A 26,360-nucleotide genomic window follows, 5' to 3' on the forward strand; every position below is an offset into this window, starting at 1 on the left:
ACCGCTCAACGCCTACGATCCATGGTGGAGGGTGATGGAAACTGGTTTAAGTAATGAATTGGGTCCAAGAACCCAGGACGGGTCATTAGGGTCCCACAGGAGTTCCCCTCTGGAGTCAGAATGCAGCTAACCCAAGACTTCCCTCACCCCTCACCCCCCCACCCCCATAGCCTCTAGCTGGGGAATGGGCCTGGGCCCCGGTCCCGCAGAGGCAGACCTGGCATCAGGCACAGGACGAGCAGCCCCAGCAGCTAGGTGCAGGGGGGAGGAGCGATCTGGCCAGGGGAGAACGCCTAGGACAAGATGTACCAGTTAGGTTACCTACTGACCCCTTTGACAGACATCTGGATTATTTCTAGGTTTTTTTGTTTGTTCTTGACTTTTTTTTTTCTTTTTCTTTTCTTTTTCTTTTTACATCGGAGTACAGGTTTTTGTGTAAATATAAGTCTTCGTTTTTCTGGGATAGATACGCAAAGGTGCAACTGCTGGGTCAGATGGTAGGTGTTCAGTTTTTAAAGAAACCTCCACAGTGTTTTCCAGAATGGCTGGACCGTTTTACATTCCCATCAACAATGCATGAGTAACCCAGTTTGTCTGACAAGATGTTCAATAGAAAGAGACAGCATTGGAGGTGCGTGGTGTCTGAGTGGCTCAGTGGGTTAAGCCTCTGCCTTCACCTCAGGTCATGATCTCAGGGGCTGGGATTGAGTCTCCCACTGGGCTCTTTGCTTGGCAGGGAGTCTGCTTAGCTCTCTCTGCCTGTCTGTGATCTCTCTCTGTCAAACGAATAAATAGGATCTTTAAAAAAGAGAGAGAGAGAGCATCAGTACCCTTGTTGCATCTCCAACCTTAAAGGCAATGTTAAGGTTTCACTAGCAAGTATGAAGTTTGCTGTAGTATTTTGTAGATAATTTTGGCAAGCTATGGGGTTTACTAAGCGTTTTAAAAGTCATGAATGGAAGTTGGATTATACTGAACACTTTTCATTGAATTTGTTGCAGAGCAATAGACTCCAATGTCAAATCAACTTTGCACTCCCTAGGATAAAATCAACTTGGACATGGTACATTATTCTTCTTATATGTCATAAGATTTGGTTTGCTAACATTTTACGATTTTATATCCATTTTCATGAGTGAGATTATACGCTAAGTGGTTTTAAAATTATTTTTCATATTGTCTATGTTTTTTTTAAAAAAGATTTTATTTATTTATTTGACAGAGAGAGAGAGAGATCACAAGTAGGTAGAGAGGCAGGGGTGGAGGGGTGGGAAGCAGAGAGCCCCATGCAGGACTCAATCCCAGGACCCTTAGATCACAACCTGAGCCAAAGGCAGGGGCTTAACCCACTGAGCCACCCAGGCACCCTGTTGTGGTTTTGTTTTGTTTTGTTTTTTAATGTAGGCTCCATGCCCAGTGCAGAGGCTGATAGGGTGCCTGAGCTCAAAACTCTGAGAGCAAGTGTCAGATGCCCAACCTACTGAACCACCCAGGGGTCCCTGTGTCAAGTTTTGATATCAGAGTTGTGCTGGCCTCCTCAAATGTGTTGTGAGGTTCTGTGTTCTTCTTTTCTTTGAAAGATTTTGTGTGAGTTTGTTTCTTGAATGTTTGGTAGCGTGCACCACTGAAGCCATCTGAGTCAAGATCTTCCTTGGAGGATAGTTTTTTATATTGATTCACTTTTTCCAAGATTTGCCTTCAGGATGTGTCATTACTCTCTATAGTATGCTTGTTTTCTGCCTCATTATTTTCACATCTTATTATTTTTTAAAAGATTTTATTTGTTTATTTGACAGCAGAGATCACAAGTAGGCAGACAGGCAGGCAGAGAGAGAGAGAGGAGGAAGCAGGCTCTCTGCCGAGCAGAGAACCCGATGCGGGACTCAATCCCAGGACCCTAAGACCATGACCTGAGCAGAAGGCAGAGGCTTTAACCCACTGAGCCACCCAGAAGCCCACATCTTATATTTTTTTTTACCTGCTCTAACTTCTTTGGGTTTATTTTTGCAAGTTCTTGCCATTAGTTTTTCAATATTTCTATTATACGCATCTAAGGCTATCAATTTCCCTCTAAGTATGCAGTATTTTCATCATCATTTATTTCAAAGTATTTTTAAATCCCAGTGTAATTTCTTCCTTAACTCATGGAATTTTTAGAAGTGTGTTACTTAATTTGCAATTATATTGGGATATTTTAGGATTTTATTTATTTTTGTATTATTTATTCTGACCTATTTCTTAGCTTACTTTTTCTCCATCTTTTTTAACAGTTATATACATCTATTGAATTTTGTTTCATTTTTTGTGTATTTTTATTTTTAGAAGAATTTAGGTCTTTCATAATTTTAGATCATTTTACATAGCTTCTGTTCTCAAAGATATTTTAGTCTTCATTTATTATGCATAGTAAGAATAGTTGTATTATAGCCTGTGTCTAATAAGCTTAGCATCTCTAATCTTTGTAATTTTGTTTCCATTGCTTGCTGTTCCTTGGTTATTGCTCATGGTGCCTTATTTCCTTGTTGTTTTTGTTTGTTTTGTGAGTTGCCCATTTTCCTTATAAATTTCTCCATGTAGGGGAATTCTGTGAGGTCTAGAATAAAAGTGTATTTCTCCACAGACAATTGTTTACTTCTGCCAGGGGCTCAAGGACTCAAATACCATTAATTAATTTCGCACTTAAATTAAATCTTCTACTTGAGTTTTTTTTTTTTTTTTTTTTTTTTTTTCTTCCAGTTGGTCCTCACGTACACAGAATTGGATTATTCATGATCCTTGGTTCAGGGCACACCTCAAACTTACCACCCTAAACAAAAAGGAAGACCATGCCACTAACAGTTGCCCAACACCATGGTCCTCTGACCACTGCATTCTTCTGATTCCATCTCTCCAGTGTCACCCCATCCTTCAGGTCCTGTAGGAGGCAGATGCTCTTGGCACACTTTGGCACTCTTCTTTCCACACATGCTGAAGGCATCTGCTGGAAAACACTTGGGACTCCATAGATGGACTTTCCCTGGGCCCCTGGGCCTGACAAAGGGGAAAAGGCTGGAGGACTCAATCCCATTCCCCTGAGTCCCACTTTCCTCTCAGCCCCCAGTTCTGAGGGAGAGTTTTATAGGAACTGGGTGCCTGGAGGCATCGCAGCTCAAGGTTCTGCAGAACAGATGTCCCCCCCCCTTGCAGAGTTCTTGAACCTGGTTTGCTAGGGCTTTAGTCACAGGTATGAGAGATTCTCTAACACAGCTCTAAAATGTTAACATGTGTTTGACGTCAGGGCTGATGCAACAAGGAGTGGGGATATAACTACATGCTATCATAGCCTCGATCAACAATGTGTCCACTATTGTTATTCAAAAGCTTAGATTTTCAAACCTCCCGGTGTTGGCAGGACCCGGTCCGCTCCTCTCGCCGCCAACGTGACCCCGGTACGCACACACCCGGAGCCGCAGAAAAGGGCAGTGGGGACCTCACTGGGGCAGGCACTGGGGGTCAGGGACCTGGCAGGGGCGGGGGAGGGCCCCCGGAGGCCTCGTCCAGGTGAGGACTGCTTGGCGTCTGGAGGCCCCTCCTGCCAGGCTGCAAACGCCCAAAGCCCACGACCTCTCCTCAAGCTCCTGGACTCCTGAGCCCGGGACTGGGGGGCCCAGACAGGCCGCGCCAAAGGCGTCGGTCTGGAGAAGAACCGGATCCTAGTGCACAGGAAGGAAAGACCTTTCTCCCACCTCGGTGCCTCAAACTCCGACTGACAAAGTAGTAGGGAGACAAAGCTCTGGCGACAAGGCCCCAGTTAAATTTTGAAAGCAGCGGTGGGCGGCACTCAGCCAGCTCTAGGCCTTCTCAAATACTACTTTTCCCGGGTCAAGCTTCGCCGTCTGACGCAGAGATCTCTCACCCGTACCGGGTACACAAAAAAGTAGGGCTCGTCCGGGATTTGAACCCGGGACCTCTCGCACCCTAAGCGAGAATCATACCCCTAGACCAACGAGCCTCTCTGGGGTTGTGCTCCAGGCTCCTCTTTATGACCGTTGTGGCATCCGGGGCGGGACCTGCAGAGCAACACAGGGACGAGACTCCAGATTCAGACTAATGGAGAACCGCTAGATTAAAGAAACCCTGGACGTGGAGGTAACCCAGCGCTACCCGAGCCCACAAAGTGGGGAGCGGTTCCTGCAAGCCGGCTATACGGTGGCCTCCGCCGCTTCCGCGCGGTGCTGAGGCCCTGGCCGGGAAGGGCGGCCGGCTGGGCAGGAGGTCAGGGCGTCCCCGCGCCGCCCTTCGTCCTTCGGTGGCTCTGCAGGTGCTCCTCCCGGCCGCGGGCGCGCTGGAGCGGAAGCCGGTGAGCACTTCCCGGTCGGACCCGGCAACTGCACGGCTCAAGAACGGGGCGGCGGCGCGTGGAGGGTCCCCGCACCGAGGTCACTAGGAAGCCCACTTTGGAAAACGCTGCACCCCTCCCCCCACGGTGTGGCATCCAGTGGGTGCTTACTAAACGCGTGCGAAGGGCATGAAAGAAACAGCCACCACCATCTGCCTCCGCCCCGTGTCCCCCGGGGCTCCAGGCTGCGTTGCTCTCTCCCGCCACTGGCAAGGTCAAACCAAGAAGTCCGGTTTCCGACGTGGGACCTACATCCCAAGAGGCTGACGTTGAGTCGCTTTGTCATGCTGACCAAACCAGCAGTCCCGCTCTAGGTGCCCTCGGAAGGGAGGAGCTGACCCCTGGAGGGACGTGGATCAGGCCACCAACAAGACTCCGCCCCAGGACGACTCAGCGTTTCCCTCCTCTCCTCAGCAGGACCAAGAGGCGGGTCTTCTGCTCCTCATACAGTGGCGAGGACAAGGACCAGAGGGTCTGCGTCCAGGGGTCGGGTTCTAGGCATTCTGCTGTCTCAGTGTCCTTCCCCGTGTTCAGGAGTGACCCAACCCGAGATCTGGGCTAGGAGGTTCGCTTCGTACTGTCTGACCACCATCCCTCCCGATCCATGGCGCGAATTTCCTAGCGCTCTCATCTAGGAAAGCCCCGGAGAACCGAAGTTCTACCAGCCGAATCCCGAGTTTCTCTCCCTCGCTCCCCTCCCCAACCAAAAAATAAAAAATAAAAAGGCAACTGAAGTAAGAGTAGGCCTCACCCGGAACTTAAGCGGGGATCATCTCGAACTAAGACTATCTGTAACCCTTTAACCTCGTCACCGCGGGGCCCAGCCTCAGGAGACATATACAGTCTGTGTCTCCCGGAGTTCTACGACCCTCAGGGGCTGGGTGCTGTTCTCCGCGGAAGACGCGGCAGGGAAAAAGGGCTCACTTGAGATTTGAACCCGGAACCTCTAAGCGCCTAAAGCGAGAATCATCCCAGTAGACCAACGAGCCGCCCCACTTTGTCTCCTTCCCCTTCTGTGACTGATGCACGCGGAAACGCCGATCTCACCCTGGTAGCTCAATTGTTAACGTGTGCACCTGCGAAGCCGGCACCACGCGTCCGCGGGTTCGCGGCTGCTGTCAGGTTTCAGACTGAGGGTTCGTTCTGCCACCTAAATGAACAAGCTCATCAACCGCTGCACGTGCGACCGCGAGCCCGCCCAGCTGCAGGAAGGCCGGCACAGGGGCAGCTTTCCAAACCACTGCTTCCCACTCATCTGGATCGCGGCAGCGCTCGGGGGAGGGCTGGTCTCCAGCCCTAGCTGGGATCCAGTGAAGGAAAGAGAATCTCAGGGTGAACTGTGGGGGGCACAGCTCGCCTGCAGTGGGTCGCAAACCGGGAACGTTGCTCTGCCCCCAATCGCCAGCGCTTATCATCCTGGGCTGAAGCCCTCTAAACTGCCCTGGAACCGGAGGACAACAAATATGGACTTGCCAAACTACTGAACATTAGGAACTGGGACCTCCTAAGTCCCTCTTCTTGACTGATACCAAACTTCCCCCCAAAAGAGCCATGAGGACTGGAGCGACAATAGCGTTGCTGAGCAGAGGGGAGAGGTTGGCAGCAACAGGAGTTTTCAGGGGTATAATCCTCCCTTAGAATGCAAAAGGATCAAATCCCAGCCGAAGGAGCCTAGGTTTTTAGACTTTCTAGTCTGTTAATTAGGGACAGCCTGCTGTGTTCCCAGGGGAGGAAAACCCCTGTAGAATTCCATCCCTGGGCTCTTGGTAACAAGGAGCAAGGAAGCCCTTGGTGTCAGCCTTAAAGGATACTTACTGGTCCTTGCCCTGTCCTGGGCGTGGGTGCTGGAATGGCTACTCTCCCTGTTCTCGAGAACAGTAGTCCAGAAGCACCCATGGGAGGCCACTCCTGGTACAAGGGGCAGATGTTCTGAGGGCAGGAACCAAGCATGGCTTCCTGGGGGAGCAGGAACCTCACACATTGTGCACCCAATAGGGCACTTTTCGGGAAGGAGTGGATAGCTGGGAGCAGAGAAATAACCTGTGTGGGCGGGAATCCTCAATGCCTTCAGTGGACCCCAGCGGGCAATGAAAGTTCTGACTAATGAGGCTCAAAGTCTCAGTCTCAAGGGTCTGTTCTAAGTGCTTTACATAAAATATAAGTAATTGAATATCCAAGACAAATCTGAGTCATGAGCTGTGATCATCCCCACTTAACAGATGGATGAACTGACCCCTGAGAGACTGGGTTTTGGGGGTCCAGATCTGTGGAGTCTAGTCCTGTAACTCTCCTGCAGTCCTAAAAGAACTGCCCAAGATTTGTGTTCTGCACCTTGCACATCTCGAGGAAGGCTCAAGACCCCAGATGGCAAGCCATGGAAAATCCCAGTGCAGGCTCTCTCCAGGAAGTAGCGTCCCCCTGAGGCTGAGATTCAGGGATGGAGTGTGTGCAGCAAAGTGTGGATGCAGGGTTTAGGGACAAGGGTCAGCTCTGTAGATCCACGCTGACACATAGGACCTTGACGATGGTGCAGGGGGAGCACCAGCAACTCCCTCCCCCACCCTCTCTCCTTTCAATCCCTTTGCTTTCCATTATAAAATTAAAGGACCTATAATCAAGACCCACCATTCCACCCCCCCCCCCAAAAGTGTCTGTGTGCAAGAGAAGGCTTGCCAGGGATTTGAATCCAGGACTTCTCACTCCCAAAGCAAGTTGTGCGCCCCCAGATTAACAAATCCCTCAAGGTCATCTGCCGCTCATCTCTCCATGGAAGAAAGTGGTCTTGACCCCGGTTCTGTGAGACCTGGAGCCATCCACTCTTCTGGGAATCACTGGCTGGGCCAGGCTCTCAGGCTGAGGCTTCGAGGACAAGTACAACATTAGGGCTGTGGACTGGGATATCTCCTAGATGTTGGAGGGGGTCCCTGGAGAGAGGCAGTGCCAGGCTGGAGTAAGGAAGGCAGGCACAGGGAGAGTAGGGCCTCCTGCATGTGGGTGGGGAGAGCAGAGGGCCCCAGAAATTGGCCCTTGTCACTGGGTTCAGGTTTCATGTTAAATGTATCTGTCCCTTATTTCCTGAACTGTCCTCCCCATACCTGGGTCCCCGGCCTTCTCTCTCCGCCCCTTCTTCTCGCCCATCCCTCCTGGCAGGGCCAGGGGGTTGCGAAGGGCTACTGGGGGTAGGGAAGGCAGCTCACTCTGTGGGTCTGAATAGAATATGTCTGGAAAATGCCAGGAGGCCCTGTCTTGGGGTATCTTCTGAATTATTTTCTTGTATGGGTTCCAGGTTGGTCCAGGCCTCACAACAGATGGTAAGATTTTTTCAAGCTGGGAGCCCAGAGTGTCTAGGTGAAGGTCTCAGTTAAACCCCCAGGTCCAGGGCCTTAAAAGATGGGTCCAAGGAAGACTTTGGGCCATGTCCCTCAAATAAGAGCCTCAGCGGACCCTCCTCCAAGGGCAGCAGCCTTAGTGGGAATAAGAGTAGGAGAATCTCAAAAGGAAGCAGAACTTGGCCTAGAAGCAGGTGGACCAACCCTGGTCCTAGTTCCCTCTCCACCTACTTACCAGACTGTGGGAGCCTCTGGGGTCAGGGGTCAGGTGTGAGTCCATGCTGGGAGGAGAAGATTGGCCAGTGTCCCTCCACTGGGGCTCTGGAGTCTGAACTGTCCTGAGGCCCTTTGCTCACAGAGAAGATGGTGGTCATGGAGGAGACTTAAGGATGCTGGAAATCTAAGTCTATTCTTCTGGCATAAGCAGGGTGTGACAGTAGACCCTCAGTTAGTGGGACAATGAGACACTGTCTCCTGGGTCAGGGTCCCTTCCTGCCTGACCCTCTGCCCACTCCCCTTCTCACCTGGAGACAGATCATCTGTTCGTCTGGGTTCCCAGGTGCAGTCTGACAACTGTAGCACCCATGCATAGACAAGGTGTAGGATATGAATCTCCTTTAGTATGAGGTGCCGGAGGCCCTACCCACCGAGACTGACTGACCCAGAGTGACCTGATGCCTACAAGTGAGGCAGGGAGACTCAGTCCATAGGGGGAAAGCTTAGATTGACCTATACAGACCTGCCCCTCCAAACTTGGCTCTGCCCATCTATGTTGAAGCCACCACCAACCCTAAAAATTAAAACTCCGAAGGCAGAGAAAGTGCCTCAGACTGTCTCCCTTGAAGGTAAAAGTTACACCCAAGTACTGGGTGCTTTCTGATGCAGTGAACCACCACGAGATTTGTTTTCTCAGGAAGATCTCTCTCTCAAGAGAGAGTTGGAAACTTGTTGACGCCCAAAATGGAGAGCCCGCCCAGCGTGGGGCTCGAACCCACGACCCTGAGATTAAGAGTCTCATGCTCTTCCGACTGAGCTAGCCGGGCAACACGCACACGTCTTCAGCACTCTGTCCTTTGTTCTGAAGCCTCAGGTGACTCAGCTGCAGAGTTTCTGGGGGTGCGATCCGAGGATAGGGAGGACCTGCACCCCCAGCCCAGGACCGGGAACTGTATTCCATTCCTTGAACCACAGAAGACTCGCCCACGCCGCGGTGGAGGAGGAACCAAGCCACCCCCTCCAACCCCACGCTTGGAGCGCGGTTTGCCGTCTGGGCTCGCTGAGTCTCCACATTGTGGTGGGACAAGGGGCCACGTCCGCCCGATGATGCAGGTGGAGGTTCCCAGTTCTCCCCAGACCTCGTTCCTTCCCACCAGGGTCCTTCTGCCCCCTCCGCGCGTTACCAAGTGAAGGACACCTCTCCAGCAGGAAAAAGCCGCATCGACCACCTCTCCAGTGCTGGGGACTAAAACGGGGAGACACTTTCCCGGCTCGCCCCCACCTGACGCCAAGAGAATCTGGACACTTGGGGACGGCCGAGACTCGGGCGTAGGGACGGTAAGCCCCCAAAACAAGCACTGTACCTTAAACCAAGAGGCCAGAACGAAGACGACGGATTCGGTCCTTGGTGACCCACCTCGGCGCAGGGTACGGGACCTTTGGGCAGTTTCCCCTGATACCACAAAGTGGAGGGTGAGAGTCGGCGCGATGCCCCGGTGTCCCCGGGCCATTCCCGGAGATGCACACGCCAGAGGCTTCCAACCACCGAGGAACGGAAAAGGGTGCAGCGGGGACTCGGGCGGCTGAGCAGCTGGGGCGGCCCCGGGACCCGAGGAGCCACACAGCGCCCCGCGCCCGACCTACACCGGGCGCGGGGTTGGTGAGAGGTGCCGGGACTCTGCACCTGCCCGGCGCCCTAAACAAACCAGCAGCACAGCCAAACGCCAGAACAGATGTCTCCAAAAAGCAAGGGCGCGCAAGACACTTGGCGCTACCCACCAGCTCCCGGCCTGAGCGTGGATAGGGGCGGGTCCTGACGGGGGAGCCGGCGCCTCAGGGGTATGCCCCGGTGGCCTAATGGAGAAGGCACTGGCCTCCTAAGCCAGGGATTGTGGGTTCGAGTCCCACCTGGGGTAGAATGGTTACGTTTTGGCACTCCTGAGTAGTTTCTGTTGTCAAAGACTGTTGTCAGCCACGACTCCAGGCTACACCTCTTAGGACACCCGAAGCTGGGACAGGGGCCTCTGCCTTTAGTTGGTTTTAACCTGAACAAAGCCTACATTTTGAGAAAGCTGACCTGGGGAGGGTGCCCAATCCATTGTTCTCGGGACTGCACCAGCTGCAGAAGTGCCACGAAAGAATGGGCAGGGGGTTGCACTCTCCCGAATATAACATAGGCAGCACCACTCTTGCTGGTCCTCTAGTTCCAGGGGGTGCATGAACCCGGAAAGGAACTGAGGGGAGGAGCGTCGGCTTCTCCCATTAGCTGATTTTCTCAGCGATTCCCTAACACTCTGAGCAATAAATGGGCCAAGCACTGCTGATCTGATCTTTAGGTGGGTGCCTTGGAACCAAGAACCCTTTCTGAGGTTGGGGGGAAAAGCCAGCGTGGAGCTCCAAACCCAGGCTGGGAGAGAGCTTTGCAGTCTTCTGAGTGAGCTAGCCAGACACTGGGAAATTTTCTGTGGTTCTTTCTTTATGTCAAGGGGGAGCCTCCGCCTCACTCTCTCTAGAAAAGAAAAGCCCCAGAGTCAGGCTCAAATCTGTTGCTTAGCCCTGAGCAAAGCCTGACCAGGGACCAATTGTGTTAATGGGTGTTAAGGACACGTGCCCTTGGTGGACCCCAGTACTGAGTATCAGGGCCCCTGCTTGTTGTGGTTTTCATCCCTGGGCAGTCTATGAAGCAAAGAGAAACCTTCTCTTAGTTCCGTCTACCTAAGTTTAAAAGCAAGACCCTAGGGGAACCTGGTTGCCTCAGTCTAGGGAGCATGTGACTCTTGATTTCAGGGGCATGAGTTCCAGTCCTATGCTGGGTGTATAGATTGCTTTAAAAAAAAAAAAAAATGTCCAGCACCCAACAAAGTAAGATTATAAACATGTGACATTCAATGAAAAATGAACATACATGAAAAGAAGCAGGAAAATAAACCCATAGTCAGGAGAAAATAAACAATTTTTCACGTCACTTTTCTTGTCTATAAGGAAGTCCAAGCCACGTGTAGAAAACCTGTGTAGATGCTCCATTCCACAGTCCCGGCTGAGCTGTTCATATGACAGACATGGGAGCAGAGGGGTTCATGGAGGCTATTAGAATTCAAGTTCTCCCAAACTCCAGTTTAATAGGTGCAGGTTGTACCTGCTATCCCCTCCTGAATTCCTGACCCAAAGAATCCATAAGCATAAAAACATATCATTTTATTTAATTGAATTTAAGGATTTTACCCATATACCTCTCTGCTGAGAGCGAGCAGGGGGAGCAGCAGAGGGGGCAGGAGAGGGAAATAGTCCAGCAGAGACCCTGCGGAGCACAGAGCCAGAAGAGGGGCTCCATCCTAGGACCCTAAGATTACCGCTCAAGCAAAGCAAGGCTCTGATGTTCGGCGACCGAGCCAGCCAAGTGCCCCCAAACGTACTGTTTTCTACCTCGAAGTCCGGCAGTGTTACACAGCAACAACTGTCGTGTGGTAACTATTAAGACAAAAGGCAACAAACATATATAATAGTAGAATTTTGAAAACTTCTCTCTGCAAATTCTGCAACAAAACAAGAATGACTTCCATCACATTTCTATTTTATTGGAGGTTCTAGTTAGCGCAACAAGACAAGAAAAGTAATTAAAAGTAATCAAAATAAATATGGGAAGTAAATAATACTGCCTTGATTCACGGATGACATGCGTGAATATATAGAAAATTCTACAGATTAGAAATAACATGTGAGGGGTGCCTGGGTGGCTCAGTGGGTTAAGCCACTGCCTTCAGCTCAGGTCGTGGTCTCAGGGTCTTGGGTCTCAGGGTCTTTGCTCAGCAGGGAGCTTGCTTCCTCCTCTCTCTCTCTGGGCCTGCCTCTCTGCCTACTTGTGATCTCTCTCTGTCAAATAAATAATTAAACAAAATTTAAAAAAATAATAACATGTGAGCTTCACAGTGTCACTGAATCCCAGATTAATACATCAAAATTTATTATAATTTTGTATATCTGCAAAAAAATAGAAAAGTATATCCAAAGTGATATAATTTACACTGGTATCAACAACATCAAACACCTACCAAAAATTCTAGGGAAAGATGTACAAACCCTTTCTCAGAAAACTATAAAATACTATTATAAGTTAAAGAAGACCTTAATTAAGAAGAGATTCATCATGTTTATGACTTGAAAGACTCAGTATTGTAATGATGTCAAACCACCCAGAACTGACCTACAGAATCAGTACTATACCAATAGAAATCCCAATCACTATTTTTGTGTAAACTGACAAGTTGATTCTCACACTTATATGAATGTGTGAAAGGCCAATAAGAACCAAAACAAATTTGAGAGACTAACACTCCTGGGTATCAAGTCTTACCCACAAAGCTAGACCAGTTTGGGTGCAAGGCTAAACAGACCATGGAAAAAGTATTAGAACAACACAGACTCTTGATTTGTGAAGAATTTTGTACCACACATCAGTGGCAGAAAGGACAATCTTTCAAATAAATCATTCTGAATCAGAACGGTCCCCATTTAACAGCTGGTGAAAGAAAGGCCTGCATGGCTAAGCTTCCTGTCCATAGCCACCCGCCCCCGTACCCCCTACTCCTGTCCTGTGGTCCCTAAACCGGAAGGAACAGTCATGAGCTCAGTCAACATTTGGACCCAGGACCTCTATCCCCGCACCGTGAGTCATGCCACTGGCCCAGCTCGCTCGGTCCATTATTACAGGTCACAAATATGAGCCGAGTCTCGTATTTATTATTATTTAAAATTATTATTATTAAATAATAATAAATAATAAAAAGTTATTATTATTTTAAATAATAAGAATAAGTCAAAAGAAACAGGTAAAATTAATGGTAATATATTTTACATAACCCAGTATATCCAAAATACCATTTCAACAAGTAGTAAGATACCTTACTTTTCTGGTAACACGTATTCAAAACCTGACTTGCATTTTACACTTAGAGCAGCACATCTCAGTTGGGAGGGTAGGAGGAAACAGGTGTCTAGCAAAGGGGGGTGGGGACGTCAGGGCCACAGAGTGGAGAGGAGGTGGGACTGGATGCTCCTGGGGCACGCAGGGGGGATGACTGTGAAGGTGACAGTCACTACTCCCCACCCAAAGAAACCAGCCTGTACCTGGATGAAAACCCAGGGTCCACATCTTAAACTCGATATTCCCGAGTTAAAATAGTAGAGAACAAGTATGCATGGCTTGGGCTCATCCAGGATTTGAACCCAGGACATCTCACACCCAAAGCAAGAATCATACCCCTAGACCAACAAGCCTCACACACAATAGTGTTTACTAACACTTTCCCCACAACTGTTTGTATCACGCGTAACCTCCAGTTCATTCCCAGATAGGCTGAGCTGTTTCTGGAAGCCAGGAGCGGGGCTGAGCAGTGAGGTGGCCATGGGGAGACCTCGTGGGTCTAGGTGGCCAGAGGCAGAGCGGCCCAGTCCCAGGATGATGGATCTGTAGAACTGGACCGGGATCGATTTCTGCCACCAGGGGAGTGGGGAGCAGATTGTGGGGGAGGGGAAGATGAGGGGCTTGGATGAGCCGCAGCTGAAAAAGCACTCACTCTGCAGGGGATCCCGAGGCTTCATTCAGGCTGTGCGGGTTGTGGGGACTGTCAATGGCGGCTGGGGAGCAGACCAGAGAAAGGGGACTGGCATCAAGTAGGCCTATGCCCTCAAATCTCTTGAGGAGGAGGAAAGGAGAAGGAAGAGATGATGGTCCCATTTTACTCACCCATCTCCAGGGCTGCCAGTCTGGGCGAGGGGGAAGGAAGTGCCCATAGCTGCTTCTGGTTCTCACTGTTGATCCCCGAGCCCCATGGGGTGGGAGACGACCCCCTTGGGAGCCTCCCGCAGTTCTAAGCAAATTGTTTCCATGGGAAAGGCAAGTCAAGGCAGAGTAAACAGTTTAGGACTGGCTGGATTGAATAATGCAATGGGAAGTGGGATATAGGGGCTGTCCCTTGTTGTCTGATTCTGACCGTGGATGATTAGGGCAGGAGAAATAGAGGGTTGGTATGTCAGATAAGGAGCAGGGCGGGCAGGCATATAGACCCAGAATTGGTTGGTTTGCATATGAAAGGCCTATTAGCAGGCAAGTGGTTTAGTGGTCCCTAGGAATTAACTAGCTAAGGAGAGGAGCAGTCTGTCCTCAGCTAGCAAGCCCCCTCAGATGTCAAGCCATCACGGAATACAGAAAATAAAATCCAGGTGTGATAATACAGATGTGAATTGCATCCAAGGTGTTTACATTTATGAAGATCATGGGACTTTTTTTTTTAAGATTTTATTTGTTTGTTAGAGAGAGAGAGAGAGACAGAGCACAAGCACAGGCAGACAGAATGGCAGGCTAGAGGCAGAGGGAGAAGCAGGCTCCCTGCCGAGCAAGGAGCCTCATGTGGGACTCGATCCCAGGACACTGAGCTGAAGGCAGCCGCTTAACCAAACTGAGCCACCCAGGCATCCCGAACTTTTTCAATCCATCAATATGACTGACTACTCTGATAGACTTTCTTGAACATAAAACCAACCTTGCATTCCTGGAGTAAATCCAGCTTATTTTCCAGACCTTATTTTACTGCTCCAATAAAAGAAGTGAGGACACGCAGGCTGCGGGAGTGATGGCCTTTTCTCCCTGGGAAACGCCCAGGCTGGCTAATTTGAGACAGAAGAGGATGCATTGGCCTCCCAGCTCAACCCTGGCTCAGCAACTGTCAGAGGCCAAGGACACAAGTGGCCCCCAGTTCCACTCCCCATATGCTCCCGTGACACAAGGTCATGTGGGTTTGCTCCTTGGGGAGTTACACATGGACCCCACACCGGCATGCTCTCCATGGTTCATGAGCACAGGTGTGAGGCAGCAGCAGAGCTGAAACTGGTCTAGGCTGGCCGGAGCTCTGGCCTGACACTGGGAGTCCTGCTGGTGACAGTTTTAACGTTATCAACGCTATGGGGTACAGTTTCACAAACTCTGACCCGAGGCTTTCCGTCAGGACATGGGACTGGTGCAGACACAGAGCCCGCTGTCTCAGCCTCCAGCCCACCCTCCTCTGCTCTGCACCTCTACCCCTGCCTTCCTGGGAGATGGACCCAGAGCCACTCTAAAGCCCCTGAAATCTAGGTTTGAATCCTGCTCCAAGGTCATACCATGGCTGGTGCGCCCCAGCTGGTATTTTAGAAGACTGGGGATGCCACCTGGATGGCTGGGAGTCATGGGGTCCAAAGGGACCCCATGAAAAACTCCTTTTTTCACTCCTTTTCCTGTTTCCATTCCCCTAGGACCTACGTGCCCACCTTACACACATCTTATAGGACAGATAACATATGTTCACCTTGTAAATGTCAAGGAGTTAATGATTTCAATTAGCAATAATCGCGCCTCGGATAAACCTCATTGGCTACGATACTGCCACTGCGCAAAGCTAAGGAGTTAATGATTTCTTAGGAGTCTTCAAGCCCAACAGATAACATCTAAGGAGTGCAACTGTGCCCCAGGGGGAATCATCCTGAATGTCATCAAGACCCCTGGCTTCAGGGCATAAGCGACTTATGGGGAACACCTAAACACTCCTCCGTGTTCCTGGATGGCTGAGAAGGCACGCTCATGGAACCGCCATCCTCATAAAAACTCCAGGCCCCAAGCTAGGGCTGTCTTTTGCTTGGGGCCTGTCCTTTCTAAGTCTACCATTCTGTCCGTACCTACTCTATGTCTTCAACAACTTCTGCTCTTACTTCCTCTCCGCTCATGTTTGATTTCTGTGCTGCAGAAATCCAAGGACCCTCTTGGCTGTTCCTGTGGGGTCCCCTGGGGGTCAAACCAGCATCACCTCCACTCATGCACATGGACACATCTGGTTCTCCATGGCTCAGGTGCCATGGCAAGGACTACCACCCAACAGCAGGAAGGTGGTGATGAAGTTCCCCTTTGGCTTCTAGAGCCCTGATCTTTCTGTCTAAGTTAGTGGATCAAGAGTTCAGGGCTCTGCGCCACACCCCCAGAGCGAGCTGGGGACAGTGGAACAGACTGAAGGTGTCCTCTCCATGTTGATCCAGCTTCAGGTGACCAGAGCTCGTCTCCCTCCTCTGAACTTCCCAGCTTCCCAACCACCTTGGACACCTGCCACCCTAAGGACTGGGTCTCCTCGGATGGGGGAGGAAGTTTTGAAACTTGTGCCAAAGAAAAGGCTACAGGTTTCTTCTCCCAGTCTAGGGATGAGCAGACAGACCCTCATGGGTGCAGAAACTCCTGTTGCCAGTGCCTGTGGATTCTGTTCTACGACCCTGCCCATGAGGAGGGGTATGTCCCCCATCCTTCCATAGCTCTAGCCCATCTCCGTCTCTCCATCCCGTCCCACCACCGGGGAAAAATCGGGAGCCCCATCCTGGGTCCCAGCTGGGAAAGACTGCATTGGGAACTGGTAAGCTGTCCGCGGTCTGTGATTGAAACTCAAGGTAACTTTCACAGGATTGACTTCCTTGCACTTATGAGGGAAATGGGAGAGGAGAGAAATGCAGCCTGTGTGTCTCTAATGAACTCAGAAGTCCAGGATCAGGAGGCAAGGGACTTCGCGCCTTTATATTTAATTCACATCTACACCCACTCTGGGGAAGTCCAGGGAGTCAGATCCAGGACCACATCCGGGTATCCCAGAGGACCAGGCAACTGGGCAGTGCTAGTCTTCTCAAGAGTAGGGAACACGCTCACCCACAGTGGTGAGGGGGGCGGGCAGGAGGGCATGTGCGTGTGCCGTGGGAGAGCCCCGAATGGCAGGAATGATCCCCCAGAGCTATGCTCTTCCTGTCCCGCCTCCACAGACTAGAAACACACTAAAATCTCATAATGGAAAAGCAACTCAGGTCCACCTTCTGTGTGGAAGGGACTAGATTCAGACCCCTTCCTGAGCAACCCCAATGCCTCACTTTCTCCTGTGGTCCCCTGCAGCTGCTGGGGATTTGGTGTTTGGGTCCCCCGAGAGTTAGTCCCTGAAATCTTGAGTTGTGCTAACTGCTTGCCTTAAGGTTTAGACCTAAGCACCTGAAACCATGAATTCTATGCACCCAGGCTTGTAAAAAGCCACACTCCCAACATGGGGCTTGAACCCACAACACTGAGATTAAGAGTCTCTTGCTCTACCCACTGAACTAGCTGGGCATACCACCTTTGCCTTCCTTCAAAGGGAAAGTGGGGCAGTGCGGGGGCAAGCAGACTTCTCCCTCACTGAACACCCGCCTGATCAGTACCATTTCCAATATGATTCCCCTGCCTGAAACCAAGAACCTCAGGATTAAAAGCTGCAAAGAGGAGGGACCATCTGGCCTGAAATTCAGGGATAGGGGCAGGAAAAGGGGCATGCTGACCCAGAGGGACAGAGAGGAGGAGGCCTAGGGGCTCGGTAACCCTGGGAAGCTGGTTCCTGGGTGGCACCGAGTCCCTGAAATTCCACGGTCCCTCTGTCCAGGGTCCAACACACAGGCGAGGAAGGAAGAAGAGCGCCTTCTTCCTTCTCAGCTCTGGGGTGCAAACCCAGGCTTCCCCCCAACAGACCAGCCCTCCAGTGAGACACAGGAAGCTCGGCACCCTCCTGCAGACTGGGAGGAGAGGGTCATGGAGGTCAAGGTCACTAGATGTAATGGGAACAAGGTGCCCTTCTCTATTGTGGTCCCTGGAACATAAGTCAATCTCTCTACCCCCACTCACCACCTGCGAGAGCTCAGGGTCCAAATCCCAGAGAAGTCTCACTTTCAAATTCTCAACATCTTCACCCCCTGTCCCCACCCCCCATACCTTCCTCCCCACCCCATGCCTGGCTTTGGGGCAGGCAGAGGGGCTTGGACCAGGAAGACCTAGAGGACCAGTTGCAGGACTGGACCCCTGTGCCCCAGGATACTGTGCAAGGTCACGTCGAGACCACCGCCTTTCTTTCCAGTAGGTTTCTAGAACGACCACCCATCCACGGGGGAGAATAAGCATGGTCCCTTGAGGCCCCACATATCTGTTCCCAGGGGTGCCACCACGGAAGGAGGGTTGCTGGACTGTGCCCAGCACCAGGGCAAAAAAAAGGGATTTCGGGGGACCCAGAGCTGCGAGGGGGTTTTGGGGGCTGAGCCCAGAAGAGGATGGGCTTGGATGAGGACAGGAGCCTCTGAGTCTGCCCCTGACCCTAGGTCCCCTTCCTGTTAGCAGAGGAGACAGCTTTGGCCCAAGCTTTGGGAGGGTGGGAACTCCCTGGTCTTAGGTTTGAGTCCCCCCAGAACCCCTTACGGTCCTGGAGCCCTGCCCAGCTCCAAGGCAGCCCAAGTTCCCAAGCCTTGGCCCTGGAGGGAGGTCCTGGTGACAGAGCCTCTGGGGGAAATTGACCCTTGAGACTCTGGGCCTAGCATTATGGAACCTCACTCTTTTCTGGAAGATAAGCCAAATACTCCTACCTTGGGGTGCACTTCTGGGACCCTGCTGCCCCTGAGCCCAGGGAAAGCAAGTGGACAGAATCAAGAACAGAGCATAGAGTCGGTGTGGTTCATTGGTCTAAGGGTGTGAGTCTCATTCTGGGTGTGATAGGTCCTGGGTTCAAATCCCAGATGAGCCCTGTCTCTGGTTCTTTTTCTTCTCCAGATGGTCAGGTTGTTACCACCTAAGGGAGCCAAAGTCCACCCAAGGCCAGGAAGAAACGGGGACCCAGAGACCCACCATTACACATGATGGGGATTAAAAGACCTTCAGGTCTGCAGAGCCAGCTTGGACCTGCTCTTGCTGCCCTCTGCTTAGACTGTCCCTGTGTTCTCCCCTCCCCACCCCTACCCTCATCCCCACCATTTGGCATGGAGCACGGGGGAGAGGGGAGGAAAGACAGATGATGTTTCCCTTGAGAGCAGATCCCAGTGTTCTGGGTGGAAGGAAGCTGCTGGGTGCCACTGGGAGCATCTCCAGGGGACTGGTCTTAAAACCAGATCCAGAGTGGGCATCCCAGACTCCAGAATATGAGGGCACATGCCTCCCTGGCCAAGCCCTGCCTCACCCATGAAGGGATAGCGAGTTAGTATGTCAGACAAATGAGGGAGAGAGGAGGTTAGAGCCACCAAAGGTGGCCAGTGGGCACTTGACTTTAGACTTTGGTCTCCAGAAGTGTGAGAATATCTGTTTCTGTAGTTTTAAGTCGCTCAGATTGTGATAACTTATTATGGCAGCCACTGGAAACTAACAGAGGTACTGGGTTGGTAAGACATTTTTTCCAAAAAAGTGACTAAGGTGTATGGACCTAAGTACCTAGTAAACTGAACATTCTTTTACCCCCCAAAATACCAGGAACGATTCCCAACACCAAGAGTGCCCTGAAGGGAGAGATGTGGACACTTCTGGGAGAAGTCCCAGCCACAGGCCTGGGATCTGAGCTCCAGGGAGGGGTCCAGGAGAGTGTCAGTCAGCTGCTGTGGTGTCTCCCCCAAAGCAGCCTCCACTCCCACCAAAAAGGAAAGAAAACCCAGTTCTAGCAAACATTGAGAGAGGCCTTTTTAACAGCATAAGCCATTGTAAGAGAATGGAAGAAAATCAGCTGATGGGAACCCTAAGCCCTCCTTTTCTCTCTCCCCCAAAATGGAAAATAAAATCCCCTGCTTCCATTTCCCTTTCACTGGGGAGAGTGGAGCAAAGTTGAGAAGCCTTCCAAATGAGAGACCGCTGACCTGAAGGTGGGAGTGGGGGAGGGCGCTCCCCAGCACTAGGGTGGCCCTGCTTGGGAGCCTCCTCCTGGGAGCCCCACTCAGGACCTAGAGTCCTGCTCCCTCGCGACACCCCCTCACACACACACACACACAGACTCTGACCTCTGGATTTGAATCCTGTTCCCGAGTCAAGCACGGTGGGGGGCAGGGCATCCTGCGGTTACTAACTAAACTCTGTGTCTTCTCCCGCCACGTATTCAAAAGCTGGCTGGCGGCCCCAAATATCTGCATTGTTTCCCTCAAGCACCAGCAAGGTGTGAGGCTTCCAAGAGCCACAGCCCGGGGCAGAGGTCTCACGGGAAGCATCCGCCACCAGCCTAGATTGCTAAACAGCCTCGTGTAAACGACAGGAAATACTTTCCTTGCCCGGTGTCATCTTAAAAGGCCTGTTGAGCAGTCAAAAAACCATACACCCAACTTGGGGCTCAAACCCACAACTCTGAGAGTCTCATGTTCTACCGACTGAGCTAGCCAGGTAAGGACAAAGTCTGTCTCTACCTCCCAGCTACTCCACGTACTAAAGGCACGTGTTGCGAAAGGAGACAAAGGTGCATCCTCCTCCGGGAGAGGTGATGCGCGCGTCATTGCCACCCACGGGAGTGGGAGGCGATTAACCAGGGCGTGAAGATAACTAGAAATAAGCAGAAGTAAAGATCAACTAGGTGTGGCTCGTTGGTCTAGGGGTATGATTCTCGCTTAGGGTGCGAGAGGTCCCGGGTTCAAATCCCGGACGAGCCCGAACCCTTTTCCTCTCACAAACTCCCCGAAGCCTCACTGAAGCTCTGGGTACCCACCTCAGGGCCACCTGCAGCCACAATATCAGCCTGATGGTCCACCACACCCTCATCCCGCTGCCGCGGCTGAAAGAGAGTCAGAGTTCCTTAATTCCTGAGGCTTGAATTTAAACTCCGCGTTGAGTTTAGGGAGCTGAGGCCAGCAGAGACAGATCTCCAGGGAACCAGACCACACAGACATGGGGCGCCGCAGCTTCAGCCTTGGAGTCCTTGCGCTTCGCGCACCCCCGGCCGCAGCTCCTGCACTCCCAGGTAGTTTCCCTGCCTGGCCCCCAGGGGGAGCGAGCCTGTAGGACTGGGCTGAGAAGCCCGCCACCTTCTCCCACGGGAGCGGTCAGAGCACCCAGACCAGGCCGGGAAGCACCCCCAGCTATGTTCCGGATGAGCCAGAGTCTGGCTGACGCCCCGCATTGCCTCTTGTGTTAATAACAGTGCGGGTTCAGGGAGCCTCCCGCGACCCGACCCCCCACCCCACTCCCCAACACACACACTTGCAGAAGGGGAGAATAAGGCGACTGCATAGGGCTTGCCTGTCCTAAGCGTGCGGCACACGAAATGGACACTTTGACTTCAGCTCCACGTTCTCTTCACCTCTTCTTTCCCTTCCTGGGACCTGCACAAAACCCGAGAGCCACTTCCGCCTGTGACCAGGTGCCCAGCAGCAGGCTCTGATGCCCTGCTTCAATACGGCTTCTAACGTTGTCCCAGCCTTCTCGTTGTCTGATGGGGTGCCGCACCTCCCCTCAGCCAGGTGGTGACTGCAGAAGCTTAGTGGGGAGCCTGAACTCTCATTCCTGTTCAGCCATCAGGAGGCCCCACCTTTGTGACCTGCTCCCTCCTCCCCAAACAAAAAGGAGGAGTTCTCTTCTCCCACCACAGGGGCGCATTGTCAGAAGTCCAAAGACATAAATAAGATCTGGAGTTTCAAAGCATAATACCAGAAACGTCCAAGATGCAACTGAAAAATCACTGGTCATTCTAAGAGCCACGAAAATCTCAACTTGAAAGAGAAAAGGTGAAAGACACCGACACAGATTTTGGAACTGTCTGAAAGGGAGGGGAGAGGTGGGAAAGCAGCCATCCTAAAAATGTTTGAAGAAGCTTTAAAGAACTCACTTGAAACAAATTTAAAAGTTGGGAGTCTCAAACAAATAGAAAATATCAAGAAAAACCACATGGAAAAACGTAGAGATGAGGAATGAGGTAACTGAAATGAAAAGCCTAATGGCTAAACGCATGGGCAAGATGGAAGAAAGAATAAGTGAACGTGAACATAGAACGGCAGAAATGACCGAATCTGAAGAACAAAGAAAACAGACTTTGCAGGAATGGAAGGAAGAGGAAGACAAAGGAAGGAGAGAAGGAAGGAAGGGCAGAACCTCAAGGATTTGTGGGACTTTAACAAAAGACCTAATGTTGGAGATGCCAGAGACCCAAAAAGAAAAGAAAGACAGGGCTAAATGTATCGGAAGAAATAGTAATGGAAGTCTATCTGTGCATTTTTTATAATTATCTTTAATGGGGCACCTGGGTAGCTCAGTTGGTTAGGTGTCTGCCTTTGGTTCAGGTCATGATCCCAGGGTCCAGGGATTGAGCCCTGCATCGGGCTCCCTGCTCAGCAGAGAGTCTGTTTCTCTCTCTCCCTCTGCCCCTCCACTTGCTCATGCTCTCTCTCTCTCTCAAATAAATAAATAAAATCTTTATAAATAAATAGATAGATAGACTCCATGCCCAACACAGGGCGTGAACTTACAACCCTGAGATCAGGAGTCACATGCTCTACCAGCTGAGCCAGCCAGGTGCACCTGTCTGTGTATTTTTTAAAAACACACTTTGTTTTTTAGAACAATTTTAGGTCACAGCAAAATTGAGCAGAAATACAGAGTTCTCCAAAACTCTGCCCCGAGCATGCAGGGCCTCCCCCATTTCTGCCTATTTTTAAAACCCACCTTCCTCCATTTTTTTGGTTTTAAAGCACATATAGCATTGCCTCACCCATAAATGTTTTTCACTTTTGTGGGGGCTGAGGGGTGCAAATACCTCTACAAATAAAGTCTTTTGTTTTTGAACACCCTCATTACTGTGCACACATCCAGCACCATTAAGGATGATACCTTCGTATTCTCTCTTCCCTGGTCTGTGTACGGGTTCCCTCCTTGCCCCTCTCTGCAGTTGCTTGGCTGGATTCAGGATGCAGGCCAGCGGCCCCCACGGCAGGAGCAGAGCGTGGGGAGTCTGAAATCTCCCGGGATCCTCAGCAGATTCACTGAGGCAAACCAACTCCAGAGCTTGGGGTAAGAGAGGAGCAGAGAACTGCTAGGTCCCACTCCCAGCCCAGGGACATCTTAGCCCTCACCCCGAGTCCCTGGAGACTGGATCTAGAGGCAGAGAGCAGCAGGCAGGTGTGACGGCAGGCACCCCGGGGGTCTCCAGAGCCTTCCGCCATCCCCTGCCAGGCGGCAGGTTCCTACAGCTCAGGTTCGCCCAAGGGCAGACCAAGAAGGCATGGGGCGAAATATATATTTTTATAATTTTACATAAAAATACATTGATTTCCGATCATTCAAAGGAAGTGTAGTTGGAGTTTTCATGCAAACACGTGGAATCTGGTGGGTCTAAAACTTATTTTAAGTACACAGGTTTGCTTGATTAGATAAGGGAGGATGGGTCCAGTTGCATTTCCCCATCTCGGGGCCGCAGGTCCAAGGGTGGTGGGGTGTCAGCGGGCGTGGGTCTGCTCTGAGCCCCGACGGTGCTGCAGCACCCCCTGGCGGCCGCGGAGCCCATCTGTCTGTGGGTGCGGGCGGGGCGTCTGCCTTCACCCGCTCGGGACCGCTCCCCTGCGGATTCTGAGCAGCCCACACACAGGGTGCTATCTGGCGACTCCAGAAGTGGCCATGCCCCTCCAGGACCAGATCTGCCCGGCCATTTTGGATTGTGCGCAGCCAATCACATTCTGAAACTCAACAGCCGCCCCTTGGTGGCAACTGCCCGGCTAGCTCAGTCGGTAGAGCATGAGACTCTTAATCTCAGGGTCGTGGGTTCGAGCCCCACGTTGGGCGTCCTTTTGAACCGAGAATTCACACACATTTCTGGGACTGCTGCGCAATTCACACACATTTCTGGGACTGCTGCTCAATTCCTGCATGTTTGGTTTAGGTACAAGCTGTCACGGTGGTGCACCAACACCTTGCCTAAGCCATAGGAGGTGACCAATGATGTTCCCCCCTTACAATGGGTTCTCCAGCCACTTTACTCCTCAACTTCCTTTTTGAGCCAAGTAAATTTAGAAAGGGGTCCGGCGGAGATTGGGACCTGGCTATGACAGAAAAGCCACCCATCCCAGTGTTTCCCTTGGAAATCCAGGGCTGGGTGTAAAGATGGGGGTAGACCCCGAGGGAAGGAGGCTGTTGATTCAGAAGAGGATTTTGGTGGGGAACCATCCCCTTAAGAACCTTGAATGGTTCTGGCCACAGGAGAAGGCAGGGCTGGCCAGGGAGTTCGATTACCTCAGTTGATCTCCACCAGGCCTCAGGTCTAGAGAGACCTCTCCTAGCATCCCAGTGGGCCCCAGGATCTGTGCAGACCTGCTCCCCTCAGGGACTCCAGAATCAGGAGGCATAAAAGGGATACCGCCCTGGGCTTAAGTGAACAAACTGGGTCAGAAAGGAGGCCCACCGGTCTGTACTTGCAGGCAGCCGCCTGGTGAGGGCGCTATGCCACAATCCGGGGGCTGACTCTGGGATTGAGATCAGGAAACTCCTCCCAGACTGGGGGCCCCTGACATGTCCACCACTGCCTTCGGCCCGGCTCATATGAACCATGTCTTTTATATTCTATACTCTGACACCTTGACATCAGATCCTTGCTGACCCTGGAGAGATTTTCCTTCCCAGGGTTGGCCAATTCCTAGAGATAGCAAATTGTCCTAAACATTTCAAATGCAAACCAACCATTCCAGAGTCTACAGCCCCCAATCACCTCCTTCAGCGGGCTCACACACTGGGGGTTCCTATCCCCCTGCCAGGATCACCTCAAGGCCAAGAAACAGACAACTATGGACAGAGCTATGTTCTAGAAGCAGCTGAAATTAGTGCAGACTAGCCCATCTAAGCCTGTTCCCTTTGCCTCACCTGTCTCACCTTCACTGAAACCACAAGAAAGGCTCTGGACCGCATTTTCTAGAACTTTCTCTGCTCCTGGACTACCCAGAATACCCAGAGCCTCCTCTGTGCCCTCCCTACCCCCCACCTCCACCCCCTCCACCCCAGGGCAGGATCTGCCCCTTGGCTTTGGAGCTATGAGCCTCAACCCATCTTTTCAATGGCTCATCTGCTGGGCCCGCCATCCCTGAATAAAGCCTCTTGAAACACAGCCCTTCTTCCAGCGTGGATGGGGCGCCTATGGGGTGCCCTAGTCGTTCATGGCCCCAAAACTAAGACCAAATCTCTCCCCATGCCCAATTTCCATTGTGGTTTCCTTCCTTCCCTTATCTGTGGAAGGGCTTTCTGGTAGCCCCTCCAGAAGGAAAAAGATGTATGCAAACGACCTTTTAATACCACAAAGAGAAAAAAAAAAGTGCCGAGAGGAAGTTGGGTCGTTATCCCTGAGGATGGGACTCCCTGGTGCTTGCACAGTTCCGCACACAGACCAGATCTCCTGCTCTCGGAGAAGCAGACTAGCCTGTGGTGGACCCAAGTTTCCTCTTGCCCAGGACCTGCCGCGTGACACCGGTCCAAAAGATGGGCTCGTCCGGGATTTGAACCCGGGACCTCTCGCACCCAAAGCGAGAATCATACCCCTAGACCAACGAGCCACGTTGGCGTAGCTTTCCTGACGTTTGTCCTTGGAGGCTTGTGCCCTGGCCTCAGGGCATTCCCCTAGTTCTACGAGTCCTGGCTTCTTGATCCCTTGGGAAGGTGCGTGGAGAGAGGTTTCGGTTTCGATTCCAGAAGAGGAAGGAGTGCAATGCAGCCAGAACCTGGGGGGAGAGAGAGCGCGCAGCCGGTCCCACCCTAGACCTTCAGGCCCCCTCCCCACTCCGCTCCCCACCCCCACAACGATGGCCCCGCCCTTGCCGAAGGCTACCCAGCGCCGAACAATCAGAGGCGGCGGCGGCAGATGACCCTGCGGAGTCTGTGTGGCCCGGGTGAACAGGGAGGTCTCTCATGGTGGACCCCAGCCCAAAAATTTCACCCAACGTGGGATACAGTCCCGGAGCCTGAGAATGAATCTCTGCTGCCTTCCAACCGGCCAGCCTAGCCCAGTCGAGCCTCCAAGTCGGGGAAGGACTTCAGGGCTCCTGTCCTCACTAGAGCCCTCCCCTGCCCCCCAACCCCAGACCCGGGCTTGACCCCAGAAGCTCCTAGCAACTTTGGAACCCCGATGCAGCGGTCAGAACTGGGATCAAGGCTCACTTCTTCCCAAACGGGCAGCTGCCCCAACGCTCCAGACTTTTACTCTCCCATCTTCTCTTTCCTCTTGCGCTAACAAGGGGTCCAGCACCGACTTGGGGAGGAGGGTTTTCCCGGCTTGTCCCGACAGCAAGCCCCTGGAGTCCTTCGGATTCGCTTCTTGCTGCCCACTAAAAAGGGGGACAGCTGGAAACCCACGGATCGCCTGTGACTGGAACCTGGCACCTCTCACATCCTAGTAGAGGATCACACCACGTTCCTTACTGGCCAGCCCCCGTGACGCTCAGCCTCATGCCCTCACCCCACACCCGGCTCCCCTGAGCCGCTGGGCCACGCAGACACACCGACAGTACAGCACAGCACGGCGCACAGTGGCCTGCCCTCGCTCCTTGCGGAAAGGAACTCGAATTCAGCGTTGTGCCGGGGAGGGAGCACGCAGAGGCTCCAGGACCTGTCCTTAACAGGCTCAGAACAGCAAAGTTCCTCAGTTTGCCTGGAAGCCTGT

General features: G+C 52.0%; 1 long non-coding RNA gene, 6 other non-coding genes and 1 pseudogene across 7 annotated transcripts; 3 read left to right on the plus strand and 5 right to left on the minus strand.

The window, feature by feature from the left end:
- Window positions 1-3,919: 3,919 nt before the first annotated feature.
- TRNAP-AGG (transfer RNA proline (anticodon AGG)) lies at window positions 3,920-3,991 on the minus strand. The gene has a single exon. It is a non-coding gene; the product is annotated as a tRNA-Pro (tRNA).
- Window positions 3,992-8,677: 4,686 nt separating this feature from the next.
- TRNAK-CUU (transfer RNA lysine (anticodon CUU)) lies at window positions 8,678-8,750 on the minus strand. The gene has a single exon. It is a non-coding gene; the product is annotated as a tRNA-Lys (tRNA).
- A 1,016-nt stretch (window positions 8,751-9,766) lies between these two features.
- On the plus strand, window positions 9,767-9,839 carry TRNAR-CCU (transfer RNA arginine (anticodon CCU)). The gene has a single exon. It is a non-coding gene; the product is annotated as a tRNA-Arg (tRNA).
- A 5,397-nt stretch (window positions 9,840-15,236) lies between these two features.
- LOC131820241 (U4 spliceosomal RNA) lies at window positions 15,237-15,355 on the minus strand (annotated as a pseudogene).
- A 4,958-nt stretch (window positions 15,356-20,313) lies between these two features.
- TRNAP-AGG (transfer RNA proline (anticodon AGG)) lies at window positions 20,314-20,385 on the plus strand. The gene has a single exon. It is a non-coding gene; the product is annotated as a tRNA-Pro (tRNA).
- Window positions 20,386-23,430: 3,045 nt separating this feature from the next.
- TRNAK-CUU (transfer RNA lysine (anticodon CUU)) lies at window positions 23,431-23,503 on the plus strand. The gene has a single exon. It is a non-coding gene; the product is annotated as a tRNA-Lys (tRNA).
- Window positions 23,504-24,978: 1,475 nt separating this feature from the next.
- On the minus strand, window positions 24,979-26,101 carry LOC131819651 (uncharacterized). Its single transcript, XR_009349269.1, has 2 exons — window positions 25,859-26,101; window positions 24,979-25,422 (listed from the first exon to the last, which is right to left on the minus strand). It is a non-coding gene; the product is annotated as an uncharacterized LOC131819651 (long non-coding RNA).
- TRNAP-UGG (transfer RNA proline (anticodon UGG)) lies at window positions 25,186-25,257 on the minus strand. Its single transcript has one exon. It is a non-coding gene; the product is annotated as a tRNA-Pro (tRNA).
- Window positions 26,102-26,360: the final 259 nt, after the last annotated feature.

Source organism: Mustela lutreola, chromosome 17 (genome assembly GCF_030435805.1).
Source record: "Mustela lutreola isolate mMusLut2 chromosome 17, mMusLut2.pri, whole genome shotgun sequence".
NCBI lineage: Eukaryota > Metazoa > Chordata > Mammalia > Carnivora > Mustelidae > Mustela > Mustela lutreola.